The 19,561-nt window shown below is 42.9% G+C and overlaps 1 protein-coding gene across 7 annotated transcripts in view; it reads right to left on the reverse strand.

Annotated features, from left to right (window-relative positions):
* LOC126336369 (calcium-activated potassium channel slowpoke) overlaps nt 1-19,561 on the reverse strand; it is a 1,528,406-nt gene that overhangs the window by 703,918 nt on the left and 804,927 nt on the right. The window lies entirely within an intron of this gene.

Below are 19,561 nucleotides of genomic sequence, written 5' to 3' on the forward strand. Positions count from 1 at the left end.
CCTGACAAAGATTCCACAATGTGGTTATGAATGGCTCAGATTAATTGGCGGAATGGATATGTCAGCTGTCAGATATGGCCATCTGTAAGCTCCACTGCAGTACCCTATTCCAGAAATCCAAAAGCTTCTTCAGTCCCTCCTCAAATCACTAGATCCACCCCGGAACCTCTCCAGTGAGTCCATATGCCTTTTCATCCCCACCACTCTCTGCACTTCTACCTTATACAAGCTTCATAAAGTGCATAAGCCCAACCAACCAGGACACACCATTGAGGCTAGTTAATGCGCCTCCACAGAAAAACTTCCTGCTCTTTTGGTCCAACACCTTCAGGCTATTACCTGTTACTTAACCTCCAATATAAAAGTTCCTTTTCATTTACTAACCAGTATCCTACTCATCATGTCAATGCCACCTTCCTCTTCATTAACTCCCCCATTACCCATGCCTTACTACAACTGACCACTAACTATCTCAACAACTGACTGACTCCAAACCTACAACTTCCTTCCTGGTGATCAAACCAACTATATCCTCACCCATAATTACTACTTCTATGAATTCATCCCCTACAAACAGATCTATAGTACAGCATTGGGCACACATGACACCATCCTATGCCAAGCTATTCACGGGCCATGTAGAGGAATCCTTCCTAACCATCCAGAAGCCCATGCCCCTCACATAGGTGACATTCACTGAGGACATCTTCATGATCAGGACAGTGAATGAGGAAACCCTATTTACGTTCCTCCAGAATTTAATACATTCTACCCCATTTGCTTCACCGGATCCTCCTCAGCCCAACAAACCATCTTCCTTGATGTCAACCTCCACCCTAAGAATGGCTACATCATTACCTCCATCCACATCAAACTTATCAACCACCAACAGCGCCTCTAGTCCTACAGCAACCAACCTTCCACATCATGACGTTGCTTCCATTCAGCCAAGCCACCCCTGCTTGTCAAATCTGTAATGAGTAGTAGTACCTTTCCAAATATGCCAAGGGATCCATTGAGATCTTCGAAGAGCAAAATTATGCTCCCCACCTTATCTTGTCTCCCCGGTCACCTACTATCCCTTCCAACCTCGCCAGAAAGGAGCAACCCCATTCCCTCCTTGTGACCCTTGCCCAGCCCTGTTTCACACCTGCTACCAATTCATTGCCCCATGGCTCATGCAACGGACCTACATGCAAGTACATGTTCCATACATCCTCCCACAGTCACCTACTCCAGTCCTGTCGAAGCAATCTACTACACCATCAAATGCAGGGCCATCAGTGAAAGCATCCATGTGGTCTAAAAAATTACATGTAACTACTGTGCCCTTATTCTATATATGACTGACCATGAAAAAAAGACTGTTTGCATGAATGATAACTGCCAAATTGTGGCCAAGAAATAAGTGGACCACCCAGTTGGTGAGCAAGCCACCCAACACGATGTCCTTTACTCCAATGACTGCTTCACAGCCTGTGCCATCTGATTTCTTTCCACCAACACCAGCTTTCCTGAACTGTGTACATGGGAAATCTCTTTGCAATATATCCTCCATTCCCTATAAACCCCCTGTCCTCAACTTAAGTCAATCCCCATCCTCCAGCAGCCTATCCTCTTCCTTCTAACCACTCCTAACCTACAAATGCCTTCTATCCCACTGATACACTTATACAGCCCTGTCTCCTTCACTACTTCTGTCCTCTCCCTTTTGTCCCCAGCACAGTCTCTCAACACGGCACCTAGCAATCCACTATCCTGTCCCCGCCACAACCCTGCACACTCCCTCAGGCCACACTAATATTTCCCTTCCCCCACTTTGCAACCCCTTCCGCCGCTCTCCTCTCCCCACTCTGCACCCTTTTCTGTACCACACAACTTACTCTACAAAAGATTGCTGATCACTTCATACTAAGTAGCATATGTCTTCCAGATGCAACCTCAATTAATATAGCATCCCAGTAAGGACATCAGTAGTTTATATTTTTCAACGACCACCAGCAGAAACCATCAGAAGATTTCAGGTCTTACCTCCCAAAAGTGCTTTGCTCCATGCCACATCAATGCTTATTAATGAAAGTACTGTTATCTGGGGAATCAAATAACATTTATGAATGGATTGTGGATTTGTGGGTAGGGATAATACAGTATGTTAACCTGGAGACAGTCATTAATGATGCTGGAAGTAATTACAGGTAAGCATCACAGAAATGTGATGGCATGCTTGCTTCTCATTAGTCTATTAATGGTCTGCAAGACAATGTTAGCAGCCCTCTCTGACTTTTTACACATGGTACTCTTACCTATAATGAACTAGTGACTGAGTCCAATCACAATTTGATATGCTTTTAAAGAGGTGTGAATACTGACCACCTGTTTTAAATGTTCAGAAATGTAAAGAAAGCATTTCACAAAACAGTATCTTTTGACTACTGTATCATTGTTTCACAACTAGAATCAGTCAACTCATACAAATATCTTGGTGCAACAATTTGGGAGGAATATAAAATGGAAAGAGTATATAGGTTCAGTCGTAGCTAAGGCTGGGGGCACACTTTGGTTCATTGGGACGATACTAGGACAATGCAGCTAGTTTACAAAGGAGATAACTTACAATACATCCATACAACAAATCCTTGAATATAACACTAAGTGTTTGAGACACACATCAAATAATTCTAACATAGTATATTGAGCACATGCAAAGGAAGAGCAAGAATGGTAACAGGTTTGTTTGTCCCAGAGGACAGAGTCATACAAATGCTGAAAAACACAAAACTGCAAGGAAAATGAAGGTACACTGTTCAAAATAATAAGGGGAACATGCTTTGAGCATCTGCCGCACTCCACTGAGCAATAACTGAGAACTGTGTATGTTACCAAACATACCTTCATCTTTCACAAACTAATTACATAAAAAAACATTACATCATTGATCATTTACATAAAAAGAACTGAAATTTCCAACAGGTGTTGAAAATAAAGTGAAAATAATCATTCATCCCAATATACTGCATGCTTTTCATAAGGTGTATGCTCTCTGTGAGCATTTATCACTGCCTGACTCTTTCTTGGCATGCTCTGTATAAGACTAAGAAGATCTCCCTGTGCTATTCATTCCCATTCTTCAATGGGAGCCCATGAAAGTTCTTGGAGTGTGTGGTGGAACAGGATGACCATGAACGCATATGTCAAGCAAGGCCCATGCATGCTCTATGTCATTCACGCTGGACTCACTGCCAGTCATATCATTATTTCAATCTCCAGGCTTTGCAAGGCACTGACACCTGCCTCATAGGCAGCTTCAAATGCTGCTGCGAACACTAAGTCGGGATGGCCTTCAATGCCCTCATCGTGGAGGTTTGGACCTCCTCTGGGGTCCCATGACAGTGTCACTTCAGGGAAGTTTTTAGTTTGGGGAACAACCAGAAGTGTGGCAGGGCCACATTAGGACTGCAGAGGACTGGGGAATCACTGGAATCCCTTTCTTGGCCAGGAAGATGGCCAATATGAAGCAAGTGTGCCTTGGCACATTGTCATGATGCAGTTTCCAATCATTGGCAATGGCTGGCTTCACCCAATGGAACCTGGCTTTCAGTCTCTTGAGCACTTCGCAACACTTCGCAATAAAAAGCACCATTGATAGTTTGGCCTTGGGGCACAAACTCATGATTAACCACACCCCTGACGTTGAAAAACACAATCAGCATGGCTTTCACCTTCGATTTGCTCAAGTGAGTCTCTTTTTGGATGTGGGGATGCTGCGGTGTGCATTTGACACGCATGCGTTTTGTCTCGGGGTCATACTGAAACACCAAGGTTTCATCTCCAGTGATAATGTTATCTAAAAATTCTGGATGAACTTCAAGGCTCTGGAGATTGTCTTGACAGGCATCCACACGTGCTTTCTTTCGAACATCTGACAAAAACTTCGCATCCATCTTGGTGCGGATCTTCCTCATTGACAATTCTTTGGTGATGAAGTTGTGCACTGTCATTTTATCAAGTCCGAGGTCATCTGCTATCATCCTGACACTCATCTGATGGTCCCTGTTCAATAAAACGTGCACACGGTTAATGTTTTTGTCTTTTTTGCTGATAGACACACGTCTGGAGCAGTCCTCGTCCTCAACACTGTCCCAGCCCTCTTTAAAGCTCTTCACCATCTGAAAAACTGATCTTTTGACAGGCAACAATCACCATAGGTTTGCCAATACATATCCAATGTTTCCATACCCGATTTTCCTAGTTTCACATAAAACTTGATGGCATAACATTGCTCAATCGTTTGCTGCATGTCGTGCCACGACCGACAACTTTGTGACATGTCCACTCAACACATGATGCTGCCAAGACAAGAGCCAGCAAGCAACTGGTACACCATGCATTTTCGGCCAGACATTGCCCCAGCACCAATCCATCTGGGCGAGCGTGCACTGCAAAGTACAGTCGCGTTGCAAAAAAATCAGTCTTATTACTTTTTATACAAACCCTGTGTACTACAGCCTCCCAGCCTACTGCCGCCGCTCATACCTCACCTGTCTTTCAACAACTTCTTTGCCTCTGTACTTCCGCCTCGACTGACATCTGTGCCCAAACTCTTTGCCTTTACAAATGTCTGCTCGTGTCTGTGTATGTGCGGATGGATATGTGTGTGTGTGTGCTAGTGTACACCTGTCCTTTTTTCCCCCTAAGGTAAGTCTTTCCACTCCTGGGATTGGAATGACTCCTTACCCTCTCCCTTAAAACCCACATCCTTTCATCTTTCCCTCTCGGTGTGTGTGTGTGTGTGAGGAGGAGTTACAGTGATAGAACTGACAAGTTACTAACGAACTGCATCTGCATTCAGATAACGATTTTAGAACCTCAACATCATATAGGATGTACTTGACATAATTTCATGTCAAAGATACCTATGTACTTAAATTATACTGAGTGGAGGGAATAGCACTGATATCAATCAAAAGATAGTGCAGACTTAGGTAATCTGAAAGTGAAACAAATAAAAATGTTTGTTTCTGCAACATAGATGTGGACCCTAACCCTAATGACACATGTGTTTCTAAACTGAAGAAATTATAGATACAGGGCAAAGATACAATTGTAACTTTATTAATACTTCTAAAAACTTAGACCTAAAAAGCTATTTCCTATGGCCTCCACAAAGTCATAGTGGTAATGATCATTAATTGTATCTCTTTATATTTATGCATCATAAGACAGTAGCGAGGTTTTCGCCAGAATAACACACATTGTTTAGATCCTCAGTTTTATGCAGCAGATTTAGGATGGAGGTTAACATATTCAGCACTATGCCCAAAGGTCCTGTGAGTGTGCATGTATTGGCAGTGTGACAGTGGCTGTATCTCATACAGGCCCAAGTTTTCCATTCACTGAAATGTATTTTCCTGCATGCTACACGTTGCCAGCTGTAGGATAGCTGTAGCAGTTAATGTTTCATCCACTATATGCAATAGGAGTTGATTCATAAGTGTAACTTTACTGAACATGTTGGAGGAACATCAGACACTGGCTGTGGGAACTGCTATGAGGAACATAAATGGCCACAAAACAATGAAATGGTACAAAAAAGTTTTTCTTTTGCATTTTCCTAATGTGCACTATGAATGATTTTATTTTGTACAAGGATGTCACCAAGAAAAAAAGATCTCTAGCTGAATTCATATGAAAAAAAAAAAGCTGGCATTGATTTGATAGCTACAGAAGACATCTGATCACTCAAACCAACACCAACCACTAGCCTGAACAGAAATTTTGGTCAGAATTTTTCAGAAAAGGTACTACCCACTGCCAATAATGTAAATGCCATGTGCTAATGTAAAGTTAGCACTGACAAAGGAAAGAAAGAGATTGGAAAGTGGATATGGAAAGAACATGGTGGGGCAAAAACTGCAATGATGGACTTTGAGTACCAAAATGTTTTCAAGATTAGCATATGGATATGCATAAATTACATGTAAAAATGTTTTCTTTTAAAATAAATAATAAATATGTACTTCTAAAACTTTTTTTGGGGGAGGGGGGGGCGGGGGGGGGGGGGGGGGGGGGGAGGAGCAGTCTTGGAATCTTTGTTTTTAATATATTTTTCCCATGTGGAAGTTTCTTTCTTTAAAAAAACAAAGATTCCATGACTTACCAAGCGGGAAAGCGCCGGTAGACAGGCACAATAAAATAACACACAAACACACACACAATATTTCTAGCTTTCGCAACCAACGATTGCTTCTTCAGGAAAGAGGGAAGGAGAGGGAAAGACGAAAGGATGTGGGTTTTAAGGAAGAGGGTAAGGAGTCATTCCAATCCCGGGAGCGGAAAGACTTACCTTAGGGGGAAAAAAGGACCGGTGTACACTCGGACACACTCACATATCCATCCGCACATACACAGACACAAGCAGACATTTGTAAAGGCAAAGAGTTCAGGCAGAGATGTCAGTCGAGGGTTACAGGACTGGAGTAGGTGGTGGTGGGAGGGTGCATAGGAGAGGTTTTACACCGGGGGAGGTTACAATGGTAGGAGCCAGAGGGTAGGGACGGTGGTTTGGGGATTTCATAGGGATGAACCATGAGGTTACGAAGGTTAGGTGGACGGCGGAAAGACACTCTTCGTGGAGTGGGGAGGATTTCATGAAGGATGGATCTCATTTCGGGACAGGATTTTAGGAAGTTATATCCCTGCTGGAGAGCCACATTCAGAGTCTGATCCAGTCCCGGGAAGTATCCTGTCACGAGTGGGGCACCTTTGGGTTTCTCCTGTGAGAGGTTCTGGGTTTGAGGGGATGAGGAAGTGGCTCTGGTTATTTGCTTCTGTACCAGGTCGGGAGGGTAGTTGCGGGATGCGAAAGCTGTTTTCAGGTTGTTGGTGTAATGGTTCAGGGATTCAGGACTGGAGCAGATTTGTTTTCTACGAAGGCCTAGGCTGTAGGGAAGGGACTGTTTGATATGGAATGGGTGGCAGCTGTCATAATGGAGGTACTGTTGCTTGTTGGTGGGTTTGATGTGGACAGATGTGTGAAACTGGCCATTGGACAGATGGAGGTCAACGTCAAGGAAAGTGGCATGGGATTAGGAGTAGGACCAGGTGAATCTGATGGAACCAAAGGAGTTGAGGTTGGAGAGGAAATTCTGGAGTTGTTCTTCACTGTGAGTCCAGATCATGAAGATGTCATCAATAAATCTGTACCAAACTTTGGGTTGGCAGGCTTGGGTAACCAAGAAGGCTTCCTCTAAGCGACCCATAAATAGGTTGGCGTACGAGGGGGCCATCCTGGTACCCATGGCTGTTCCCTTTAATTGTTGGTATGTCTGGCCTTCAAAAGTGAAGAAGTTGTGGGTCAGGATGAATCTGGCTAAGGTGATGAGGAAAGAGGTTTTAGGTAGGGTGGCAGGTGATCGGCGTGAAAGGAAGTGCTCCATTGCAGCGAGGCCCTGGACATGCGGGATATTTGTGTATAGGGAAGTGGCATCAATGGTTACAAGGATGGTTTCCGGGGGTAACAGACTGGGTAAGGATTCCAGGTGTTCGAGAAAGTGGTTGGTGTCTTTGATGAAGGATGGGAGACTGCATGTAATGGGTTGAAGGTGTTAATCTACGTGGGGGCTTGGTAACCAGCTACAATGGGGCGGCCGGGATGTTTGGGTTTGTGAATTTTAGGAAGTAGGTAGAAGGTAGAAGTGCGAGGTGTCGGTGGGATCAGGAGTTTGATGGAGTCAGGTGAAAGGTTTTGTAGGGGGCCTAAGTTTCTGAGGATTCCTTGAAGCTCCGCCTGGACATCAGGAATGGGATTACCTTGGCAAACTTTGTATGTAGAGTTGTCTGAAAGCTGACGCAGTCCCTCAGCCACATACTCCCAACGATCAAGTACCACGGTCATGGAACCCTTGTCAGCCGGAAGAATGATGATGGATCGGTCAGCTTTCAGATCACAGACAGCCTGGGCTTCGGCTGTGGTGATGTTGGGAGTAGGATTAAGGATTTTTAAGAAAGATTGAGAGGCAAGGCTGGAAGTGAGAAATTCCTGGAAGGTTTGGAGAGGGTGATTTTGAGGAATAGGAGGTGAGTCCCTCTGTGATGGAGGACGGAACTGTTCCAGGCAGGGTTCAATTTGGATAGTGTCTTGGGGAGTTGGATCATTAGGAGTGGGATCAGGATTATTTTACTTCGTGGCAAAGTGATATTTCCAGCAGAGACTACAAGTGTAGGACAGTAAATCTTTGATGAGGGCAGTTTGGTTGAATCTGGGAGTGGGGCTGAAGGTGAGGCCTTTAGATAAGGCAGAGGTTTCGGATTGGGAGAGAGGTTTGGAGGAAAGGGTAACTACTGAATTGGGGTGTTGTGGTTCCAGATTGTGTTGACTAGAATTTTGAGGTGCTGGGGGGAGTGGACCTGGAAGTGAGAGATTGAGTGGATGGGAGAGACCGGGTCTGTGTGCAATTAGAGGAGGTTGAGGTATGTTGGAAAGGTTGTGGAGGGTGATTGAGTTGCCTTTCCGGAGGTGGGAAACCAGGAGATTGGATAGTTTTTTGAGGTGGAGGGTGGCATGCTGTTCTAATTTGTGGTTGGCCTGTAGGAGGATGCTATGAACAGCCGGTCTGGATGTGGGGGAGGAAAGATTGAGGACTTTGATTTGGGATAGGAGTTGACGGGTGAGTTCATTGGCCGAGTCGATGTATAGGTGAAGGATTAGGCGGGTGAAGGCTATGGATTGTGCAGTTTGCAACTGGTATAAGGACTGATGGAAAGAAGGACTGCAGCCAGAGATGGGAACTTTAAGTGTGAGGCCTTTGGGGGTAATGCCAAATGTCAGACAAGCCTGAGTAAATAAAATATGGGAGCGTAATCTGGCTAGGGTGAAGGCATGTTTGCGGAGGAAATGTAAATAAACTTTAATGGGGTCGTTGTAGGGATGTTGTGAGATTGACATGGTATTAGAAGGTGGAAAGGGTAACATGAGGTCAAAGTGAGAATATATATATATATATATATATATATATATATATATATATATATATATATATATATATAGGGAGAGATAAAGGTGTGAAAAAAGTCGAAAAAGTGTTGGTTTGAGATGAGCTATGTTGATCCTGTGCTGAACTTAGGTTGGTGAACAACAATGGGTGCAAAGGTTAGGTAGTTGTGTTGTCTCCAAAACACGTTAAAGGATGGGGAAATTTTCCAGATTTTCATCTGGACAAACAGTTATTTAGGGTGGTCAAGATAAATGGTGGTGTCCCATTTATCTTGATACAAAGAAACTTCCACATGGGAAAAATATATTAAAAACAAAGATTCCAAGACTTACCAAGCGGGAAAGCGCCAGTAGATAGGCACAATGAATAAAACACACAAACACACACACAGAATTTCGAGCTTTCGCAACCGGCGACTGCTTCGTCAGGAAAGAGGGAAGGAAAAGGAGAGATAAAGGGATGTGGGTTTTAAGGGAGAGGATAAGGAGTCATTCCAATCCCGGGAGTGGAAAGACTTACCTTAGGGGGAAAAAAGGATAGGTATATACTTGCGCACACACACATACACGCATATCCATCCATACATACACAGACACAGATGTTTCAATCCCTATGAAATCCCCAAACCACCTTCCCTACCCTCTGGCTCCTACCCTTGCAACCGCCCCCGGTGTAAAACCTGTCCTATGCACCCTCCCACCACCACCTACTCCAGTCCTATAACCCGGAAGGTGTACACGATCAAAAGCAGAGCCACGTGTGAAAGCACCCACGTGATTTACCAACTGACCTGCCTACACTGTAACGCTTTCTATGTGGGAATGACCAGCAACAAATTGTCCATTCGCATGAATGGACACAGGCAGACAGTGTTTGCTGGTAATGAGGATCACCCTATGGCTAAACATGCCTTGGTGCACGGCCAGCACATCTTGGCACAGTGTTACACCGTCCGAGTTATCTGGATACTTCCCACCAACACCAACCTATCCGAGCTCCGGAGATGGGAACTTGCCCTTCAATATATCCTCTCTTCTCATTATCCACCAGGCCTCAATCTCCGCTAATTTCAAGTTGCCACCACTCATACCTCACCTGTCATTCAACATCATCTTTGCCTCCACACTTCCGCCTTGACCTACATCTCTGCCCATACTCTTTGCCTTTAAATATGTCCGCTTGTGTCTGTGTATGTATGGATGGATATGCGTGTATGTGTGTGTGCGCGAGTATATACCTATCCTTTTTTCCCCCTAAGGTAAGTCTTTCCACTCCCGGGATTGGAATGAGTCCTATCCTCTCCCTTAAAACCCACATCCTTTCATCTTTCCTTTTCCTTCCCTCTTTCCTGACGAAGCAGCCGCCGGTTGCGAAAGCTCGAAATTCTGTGTGTGTGTTTGTGTGTTTTATTCATTGTGCCTATCTACCGGCGGTTTCCCGCTTGGTAAGTCTTGGAATCTTTGTTTTTAATATATATATAACAAAGATTCCAAGACTTACCAAGCGGGAAAGCGCCAGCAGACAGGCACATGAACAAAACACACAAACACACACACAGAATTACGAGCTTTCGCAACTGGCAGTTGCTTCGTCAGGAAAGAGGGAAGGAGAGGGAAAAATGAAAGGATGTGGGTTTTGAGGGATTGGAAATATGTCTGCTTGTGTCTGTGTATGTGCGGATGGATATGTGTGTGTGTGTGCGCGAGTGTACACCTGTCCTTTTTTCCCCTAAGGGAAGTCTTTCCGCTCCCGGGATTGGAATGACTCCTTACCCTCTCCCTAAAACCCACATCCTTTCATTTTTCCCTCTCCTTCCCTCTTTCCTGGCGAAGCAACTACCAGTTGCGAAAGCTCGTAATTCTGTGTGTGTGTTTGTGTGTTTTGTTCATGGTTCATGTGCCTGTCTGCCGGCGCTTTCCCGCTTGGTAAGTCTTGGAATCTTTGTTTTTAATATATTTTTCCCATGTGGAAGTTTCTTTCTATATATATATATATATATATATATATATATATATATATATATATATATATATATATATATAATGATGTAAATAAAATAGAAAGAAACTTCCACACAAGCTTGTGTCGGTGTATGTGCGGATGGATATGTGTGTGTGTGTGTGTGCGAGTGTACACCTATCCTTTTTTTCCCCTAAGGGAAGTCTTTCCGCTCCCGGGATTGGAATGACTCCTTACCCTCTCCCTTAAAACCCACATCCTTTCATTTTTCCCTCTCCTTCCCTCTTTCCTGACGAAGCAACTGCCAGTTACGAAAGCTCGTAATTCTGTGGGTGTGTTTTGTTCATGTGCATATATATATATATATATATATATATATATATATATATATATATATATATATATATATATAGTGCCATTTATCTTGACCACCCTAAATAACTGTTTGTCCAGATGAAAATTACAAAATGTTTCAAGCAAATGTTCTTTAGCTGACAGGGGGGACATCAATCAGCATGACTGCCTTCATTGTAGCTTTGTTTTTTACAAAAATATGAACTGCGGTATGACTTTTTTAAATAGCACCCTGTATTTTTTATTTGGTAATTCATTTCCTCTCCTAAAGATCTATTTAAAAATGTATCACAGTGTACCATTCACTGACACACAATGTTATTAATTACATAACACAACACTGACATTGACACTCCCAGCGCTAAGTGCAGGTACTTGGGGTAATGGAACACATCCACATGCTGACGTTGACAGAGTACAAATGTAAACATAAGTAGAACGCACACCCATTGTTCCACCAACCATCATCAGTTGAAGAGTTGTGTGAGTAAAATGTACACCAACAAAGAGGAGGTAGAAAAGCTACTCATCTATGGGGAATGTAAGTTTATCAGAACAGTAACTGCAATACTGCTTTCTTATGCATGGGTACATTTAGTGCAGTAGTTTAGTCCTTTTAAACACTATTTTGTAGAGTAGGTATACAGTAAAGGCTGCCTCAACATAAAGTTTCTTTTATTGTTGTTGTTGTTGTTGTTGAAGGTAGGTGAAATGCTACACAAGCAGCAGAACAGTACAGAGAGCAATATCCTGACAAGAACCCACCTTCCCAATGGATGTTTTCTCATCTTGATGTGATGCTTCAGGAAACAGGAAGTTTCAACCCACGACAAATCAATCGTCATAGCACTAGCACAGATAAAGCTGCCGGAGTTACTGTTCTTGCTTCCTTTACTGTGAATCCACATGTGAGCACATGAGAGCTTGAACACAAGATTGGCATTCCTAAAACCAGTGTACATCATATTCTTACACTTCTTACACATCACTGGTTCCATCCTTACCATGTATAGCTATATCAAGAATTGCATGGGAATGATTTCCAGAATCATGTGCAGTTCAGTCAGCGGGCACAGCAGCATATCCTTGCAAACCCTACTACTTCTCCAATATACTATTTACTGATGAATGTTCCTTCTCAAACAAAGGACACATAAATACAAGGAAGATGCACTATTGGTCCAGTGACAACCCATGATGGTTTAGACAGGTGGAACATCAGCGTCAATGGGGAGTTAATGTCTGGTGTGGTATGCTTGGTACTACAATTATTGACCCTTATTTCACCAATGGTAGTCTAAACGGCACAGTGTATGCCAACTTCCTCAGACAAATTCTTCCTCCTCTTCTGGATGAAGTGCTGCTATGAACCGGAATGCTTGTGTGGTAGGGTTTTTCAGTTTTTCCAGGTTTAGTTGTAACAATGGAAAGTCCAGGTAATTGCACCAACAATTGTGAAGAGGATACATCACTACTCACACGAAGATCTCACTCAGTTTCAGATAGGCACAACAAAAAGACTGTTACACACTAGGCATTCAGCCAAAGCCTTCTACACAAAAAAAGAGGCAATGTTGGGAGGCAAGGGAGCAAAAAAGAAGAGCAACAGAGAGCGAAAATGAGTGGTGGGTGTCTGGCAGAGAGCAAGCACAATGATGGTAAGGAGATGTGAATTGGGAGAAGGTTATATAACAGAGGGGACAGAAACTGTTGGCTGGAGGGTGTGGGGACATTATGTTACCATAGGTTCAGGCCAGGATAATTACGGGGGAGGAGAATGTGTCACAAGGATAACTCCCATCTGTGCAGTTGAGAAGAGCTGGTGGTGGAGGGACAATCCAGATGGCCCAAATGTGAAACAGCCATTAAAATCAAGCATGTTATGTTAAGCTGCTTGTTGTGCCACAGAGTAGTGTAGCATGCTCTTCGCTGCAGTTTAGCAGAGGCCATTCATCATGGTAGGAAGGCTGTCAATACCAATATGAAAAAGCTGTGCAAAGACTGCGGCAGAGCTCGTATATGACATGGCTGCTTTCATAGGTGACGCAGTCTCTGATGATGTAGGGCAAGGCTATGACAAAACTGGGGTAGGAAGTGCTGAGAGGGAGGACTAGGCAGGTCTTGCATCTGGGTCTTCCATAGCAATTGATCACTATGGCAAGAGGCTGTGACTGAGAGTAGTATAGGGATGGACTAGGAAAGTATGGAGATTGGGTGGGCAATGGAACAATACTTTGGGTGGGGTGGGAAGGATCTTGGGTACGATGTCCCATATTTCAGGGCATGAAGATCAGTTTCAAAGCTCTGATGAATGGTGTTGTTCAATTGTTCCAGTCCAAGGTTGTATTGGATGACAAAGTGGGTGCTACTTTGTAGCTGGTTCCTGGGGGTGGTGGGAGGATCGGGGGTTTGCAGGAATATTGCACAGGAAATCTGTTTGCAGACTAGGTCTGGAGACAGAGCGTGTTTGTGAAGGCCTTTGGGAGACCTTCAGCATAATGGGCAAGGCAGTTCTTGTCACTGAAGATATATCACCCCCAGATAGCCAGGCTGCATGGAAGGGATTTTTTGGTGTGGAAGGAATGACAGCTGTCAAAATTCAGGTACTGTATGTGGTTGGCAAGTTCAATGTGGACACAGATATAGATGGAGCCAACACGGAAGAGGAGGTCAATGTCCAGGAAGGTGGCACACTGCGTTGAAGAGGACAACATGAAGTAGATGGGACGGAATGTGTTGGGGCTGGAAGGAATGAGGATACAGTGTCTTGGCTCTGAGACCAGATCATGAAGGTATCATTGATAAACTTGAACCAGATCAGGAGTTTGGAATTTTGATGGGCTAGAAAGGTTTCTTCTAGATGGCTCATGAACTGGTTGGTGTAAGAGTGTGTCCTGTGGATGACCATGGCTGCGCCAAAGATTCATTTGTATACCTTCCGTTTAAAGGAGGAGTAGTTGTACGTTGTGATAAAGTTAGTAAGGTGTATGAGGAATGAGGTATTGGGTTTGGAAACTGAACGACATTGGAAGAGTTTGAGTTCGGTAGCAGTATGACCATGGGTATGAGGGATACTTGTGTTCATGAAAGTGGTGTCAACTGTAATAAGTAGGGAAACAGAAAGTAATGAGGTGGTGATTGTGGGGAGTCAGTGGAGGAAGTGGTTGATGTAGGGGGCTAGATTTTGGGCAACTGCTTCAAAGTGTTGGTCAGTGAAGTCCAAAATTCTTTCAGTGGGAGCACAACAACCAGCAAAAGTGGCATGTTCAGGAATTTTGTGTTTGTGGATTTCAGGGAGCATATAGAAGGTGAGTGTCTAGGGTTTCATAAGGGTGAGGAGATGAATAGATTTAAGTGACAGGTTCTTGGAAGGGCCTAAGGCTTTCAGCAGGGGTTATGTTGAAATTCTGGGCTAGGAACACTCTGGCACAGTTGATAGGGGATGGAGCAAGACAGTTGGCAAAGGCCAGTAGTCACTGTGATTTGTCTGCAGGTTGGACAGTTATATGAGGATCTGTTTTGACGCTGTGTATGGCTGTCTTTTATTCTTAGGACAGGTCTTGGATAAGGTTGGTGAGGCAAATTTGGACGTAAGGAATTCCTGAAAGGTGACCAGGGGATGGTTGGGTGGAAGGATCGCTTTAGGTAGCTGGTACAGACTGGGAGAGGTACAGTTCAATGTTGGGATTAGGGTAGCTTTGGTTGAAGGTTCAAATCGATCATATGGCTCTGAGCACTATGGAACTTAATTTCTGAGGTCATCAGTCCCCTAGAACTTAGAACTACTTAAACCTAACTAACCTAAGGACATCACACGCATCCATACCCGAGGCAGGGTTTAAACCTGTGACTGTAGTGGTCGCGTGGTTCCAGACTGTAGCACATAGAACCACTCGGCCACCCCGGCCGGCTTGGTTGAAGGGATTGGTGTAAAAGGAGTGTTTCCATTGCAGGGATCAGGGTAAGGAGAGTAGGTCTGTGAAACGTCCAATATGGCTGAATTTGGATGTATGCTTGAAGCTGAGGCCTTTGAATAAGACTGAAACTTCTATGCAGAGAAGGATTTTGGTGGAAGAGTTCACGACAGCATTTCAGGGGGGGGGGGGGGGGGGGGGGGGCGGTAAGTCGAGAAGGTCAGCTAGGCAGGGGCAGGGTATGGATGATATGAGGGGTTGATGAGGAGGAAAACTGTGCGTAGCATAGGGGTTGGATAGTGGTGCCCCAAGGCAGCAGTAGGATAACAGGGGGTTGGATAATTTATGGAGATGGTGTCTGGAATGTTCTTCCACGTGATGGAGGGCAAGGGATTCCATTTAGAAGATGTGAGGTATGTAGTAGGGATTGCACAGTAGCAATACCTCGTGGAGGGAGCAGAAATGGTTCTGTGATGCCTGTGCGAAGGAGATGTTATACCATGTTAGGGACTGACAGAATCTGAAAATAAGAAGGTCATTGTGAAAGGAGGAGTGCGACACAGAAAAAGTAATTTTTATTGTTAGGTCTTTTGAGTGGGTGGGTGGGAATCCATGCTTTAGGCAGCATTTAAGGAAGAGGATGTGGGACTGGGTTTTAGCTAGGGAAAGTAATATTTTTCTGAACTGATGCAGAAAGATGAAGTAGTGGTTCATTGTGGCAGAGATAGCACTGGGGAAATGGACAAAGGAGAGCGTTCAGCCATTGTGAGGAGGGCTGGATAACAGAAAAAGATGTGCAAAAATACGAGGGACTGGGTTTCAGCTAAGGAAAGTGATATTTCTCTGAACTGGTGCAGAAAGATGAAGTAGTGGTTCATTGTGGCAGAGATAGCACTGGGGATATGGACAAATGAAAGGGTTCAGCCACTGTGAGGAGAGCTGGATAACAGAAAAAGATGTGCAAAAATATGAGGGACTGGGTTTTAGCTAGGGAAAGGGATATTTTTCTGAACTGATGCAGGAAGATGAAGTAGTGGTTCATTGTGGCAGAGATAGCACTGGGGAAATGGACAAATGAAAGGGTTCAGCCATTATGAGGAGAGCTGGATAAAAGAAAAAGATGTGCAAAAATATGTGGATACACAAAAATATGCACAAATAAGAAAAAATTATGCTCCAATAAAGGAAAATATCTAAACATGCACACAAACAATTACACAAAAAACATATACAACATGGCGAATTGGTTATGTCGAGATTCACAAGGTCATGTAGCACAGGTAGATGTGGAAAATAACAAGCAATAAAATGTGAGGATGAAGGAGGAAATGGGATCAACAGGAATAGTTTACTTATTGGTGGGAAGAATCTGGGGCATGAGAAGCTGCACCAAAATTCCTTGCGGGCATGTTGCTGTATGTTGTGCACAAATGAGACCACTTATACAGTGTGGCTCAGATATGTGTTAGTGTGTGTGTGTGTGTGTGTGTGTGTGTGTGTGTGTATTGGAAAGTGATGAAAAAAAGACAGAAGAGGAAGAACGGACAATGCATTGAGTATTGCTTTAGAAGTAATAACAAAGGAAAACCTCACAGGGTTATGGGCTGCAAGAGAAGCAGTTACTCAAAATCAAACAATGGAAAGTCCAAGTTGGAATATCAACAATTATGAAAAGTATAGATGAGATACTGAGTTGCACACAGACACAACATACTAACATTTCGGCCACTCTCAGTTCACACAACAACACACTTGTCACCTCTCTCCTGAATCAATTTCTCTCCATATCCCTATGAAACTCCACACACCCATCTTCTAGATGATTCCAAAAATAATAACCCAACAATACTGGACACCCCATTGTAGCTGGTTATTGCACCCCACACTGGAAGAATTTCGGCCCTCACTGGCCAACACCTCCAACCGACTACCATCCACATCAAAGACACTACCCACTTCCTTCAAGCTCCAAATCATCATCAAATTCCTTATACATCTTACCAATTCTATCATGACTCAAAACTACTTTTCTTTTGAGTGGAAGGTATACAAACAATTCTGAAGCACAGTCATGGGCACCCGCATGGAACCTTCCTATGCCAACATGTTTATGGGCCATGTAGAGAAAACCTTCCTAGCCTCCCAAAACTCTCAAACCCTCATGTGGGTAAGATTCAATGAAGATATCGTCATGATCTGCACTCAGGGCCAAGACACTCTATCCTCATTTCTTCCAACCTCAACATGTTCTCTCCCATCCGATTCACCTGGGCCTCCTTTATCTAATGTGCCTCTTTCCTGCGCATTGACCTCCACCTCTCTGATGGCTCCACAGCACTTATGTCCAAATTGAACCCACTAACCACCAACAATACCTGCATTTCGATAGCTGCCATTTTTTCACACCAATAAATCCCTCCCATGCAGACTAGACACCTGTGGACAACATTTCTATAGTGACAAAAACTCCCATGCCCAGTATGCTTAAGGTACTATACTGCAGCAAGGTCTATTTTTATGGTATATATAGAAATATTTCGGTATTTGGTATATAATGTGAGGTTACTGTTAGTGAACACTTCTTACGTGTCTTCTGAAACGGTTAATATGCACAGAGTAAAGAACATTCAGTTACTAACCACATGCTTGTTAATGAGGATTACAGGAACAATCACATGCAGACTCCTGTTAAGAAAATCAGGTAAGGTGTCTCCAAGTTAACCACAAAATAAATGCCACAATAGTGTTCATATAGAGCCTTAGTAACATAAAACTATATATGAATGTTTTCTTCGCAATCCTACATAGGCCGCATAGAATAAAAGCTGTGGTTCAGACTCAAATTAACAAATTTATTTTCAAGATTGTTGCTGACAAAGGACATTATTCTTGAGATTATCACAAACTCAGGCATTTTTACTGGAAGATAACCCCTCTTGTCAGCAGTTGAATCAAACTGAGGCACAATTCCAATTTAAATGTTTTTAAAACATAAGTCACTCAAATGAAACAAATCAATGACAAAGCTTGCAAGAAGAGTGATTCGACTGCATAGGGAATAAAATGGTAATCTGCCACTACACAACTTTTAGAAATATAAAAGATAACTTCAGTTAACAGACTAGGTTTTCTTACATGGTGACTCAACAAAATTAGGAAAATAAGTGTCCATATTATTCATCTGATATGTGAAATACATACTGGCAGATATGAGAATTACTTGCTACACTTATTAACCTCTTCAGTATATGGTACACTAATGACAAACTGGATTATTCTTTTACTTGCTTCACCTAGGTTTTGTAGCATGATAGCTTTCATTTGAACATTGTTTTATCTTTTTTGTGTGCATAACTGTAATATACAATTTTATAAAATAATGTCCTAGTGCCCAATTAATAAAATATCAGTTACACTGAAAAGGATAATGCCCCTCTGTTTTGGTACAAAAGTCATTGGAACAGATTAGCATTGGAGGAATAGGTAACTCATCAGTAGCAATTCCATCACAATTACTTTTAGTCTCTCTCCCAACATTTTTTGTTACTTATAGAGACAATACTAAGTGCATAAACAAATTGCATCCAAACAAAAAATTTGAAACTCTGCTCACCTAGCAGCGCAAGTTTGACAAAGTCATACAAGACTTATAAATATTCTTTAGTTTTCAGAACTTTAAGGTTTTCTGTTTGAGGGCAGCTGAAGCTAATGACTTATATAAGTTTCTATGTATGCGTCAATCAGCTGTTGGCACTTAGTAAGTAGCAATGTTTCTGTCTCTCTAACTGGATACGATTTTTCGATTACTTATGATATTTGATGAAGTGTCTTATGATGTGCCTGCAGTTTGCTTTTAAGTAAAGAAAAGAATGGTTAGAAATATTGCCAGATCACTTTCTCAAATAGTTACGGTTTTCCTTCCATAGAAAACACTGGACCACCAAGTTGGATTTAACACTGTTCTATGAAAGGCCTTTACATAAAACAACTTGTCTTATGAGGGAAAATTTGGAGAGTGTATTTATGTGCTGATGAGAAAAACCAATGTTTTATTTAATATCAACTGAGTTCTGCTTTATTCATACTGTTATGTGTTAGCATTATGATTGCTTCCTTTTGCTGGTAAAACAAAAATTATGGCAAAATGCTGGAAAAAATAGCTCCTTCATGAGCCTGTGATGGCAGTCACCACATGTATCTAATAAGCAGCATGGCGACTAATTTATATTTTTAAAGAAGCACAAAAAATAGTTGGTTCACAAGCAAAACTTGGTAGCAACACAACTTATGCGAAGAATCTGAAAGAGCATGAACATATTTTAGAGAGCAGAGCAGCTGACA

Source organism: Schistocerca gregaria, chromosome 1 (genome assembly GCF_023897955.1).
Source record: "Schistocerca gregaria isolate iqSchGreg1 chromosome 1, iqSchGreg1.2, whole genome shotgun sequence".
Lineage (NCBI taxonomy): Eukaryota > Metazoa > Arthropoda > Insecta > Orthoptera > Acrididae > Schistocerca > Schistocerca gregaria.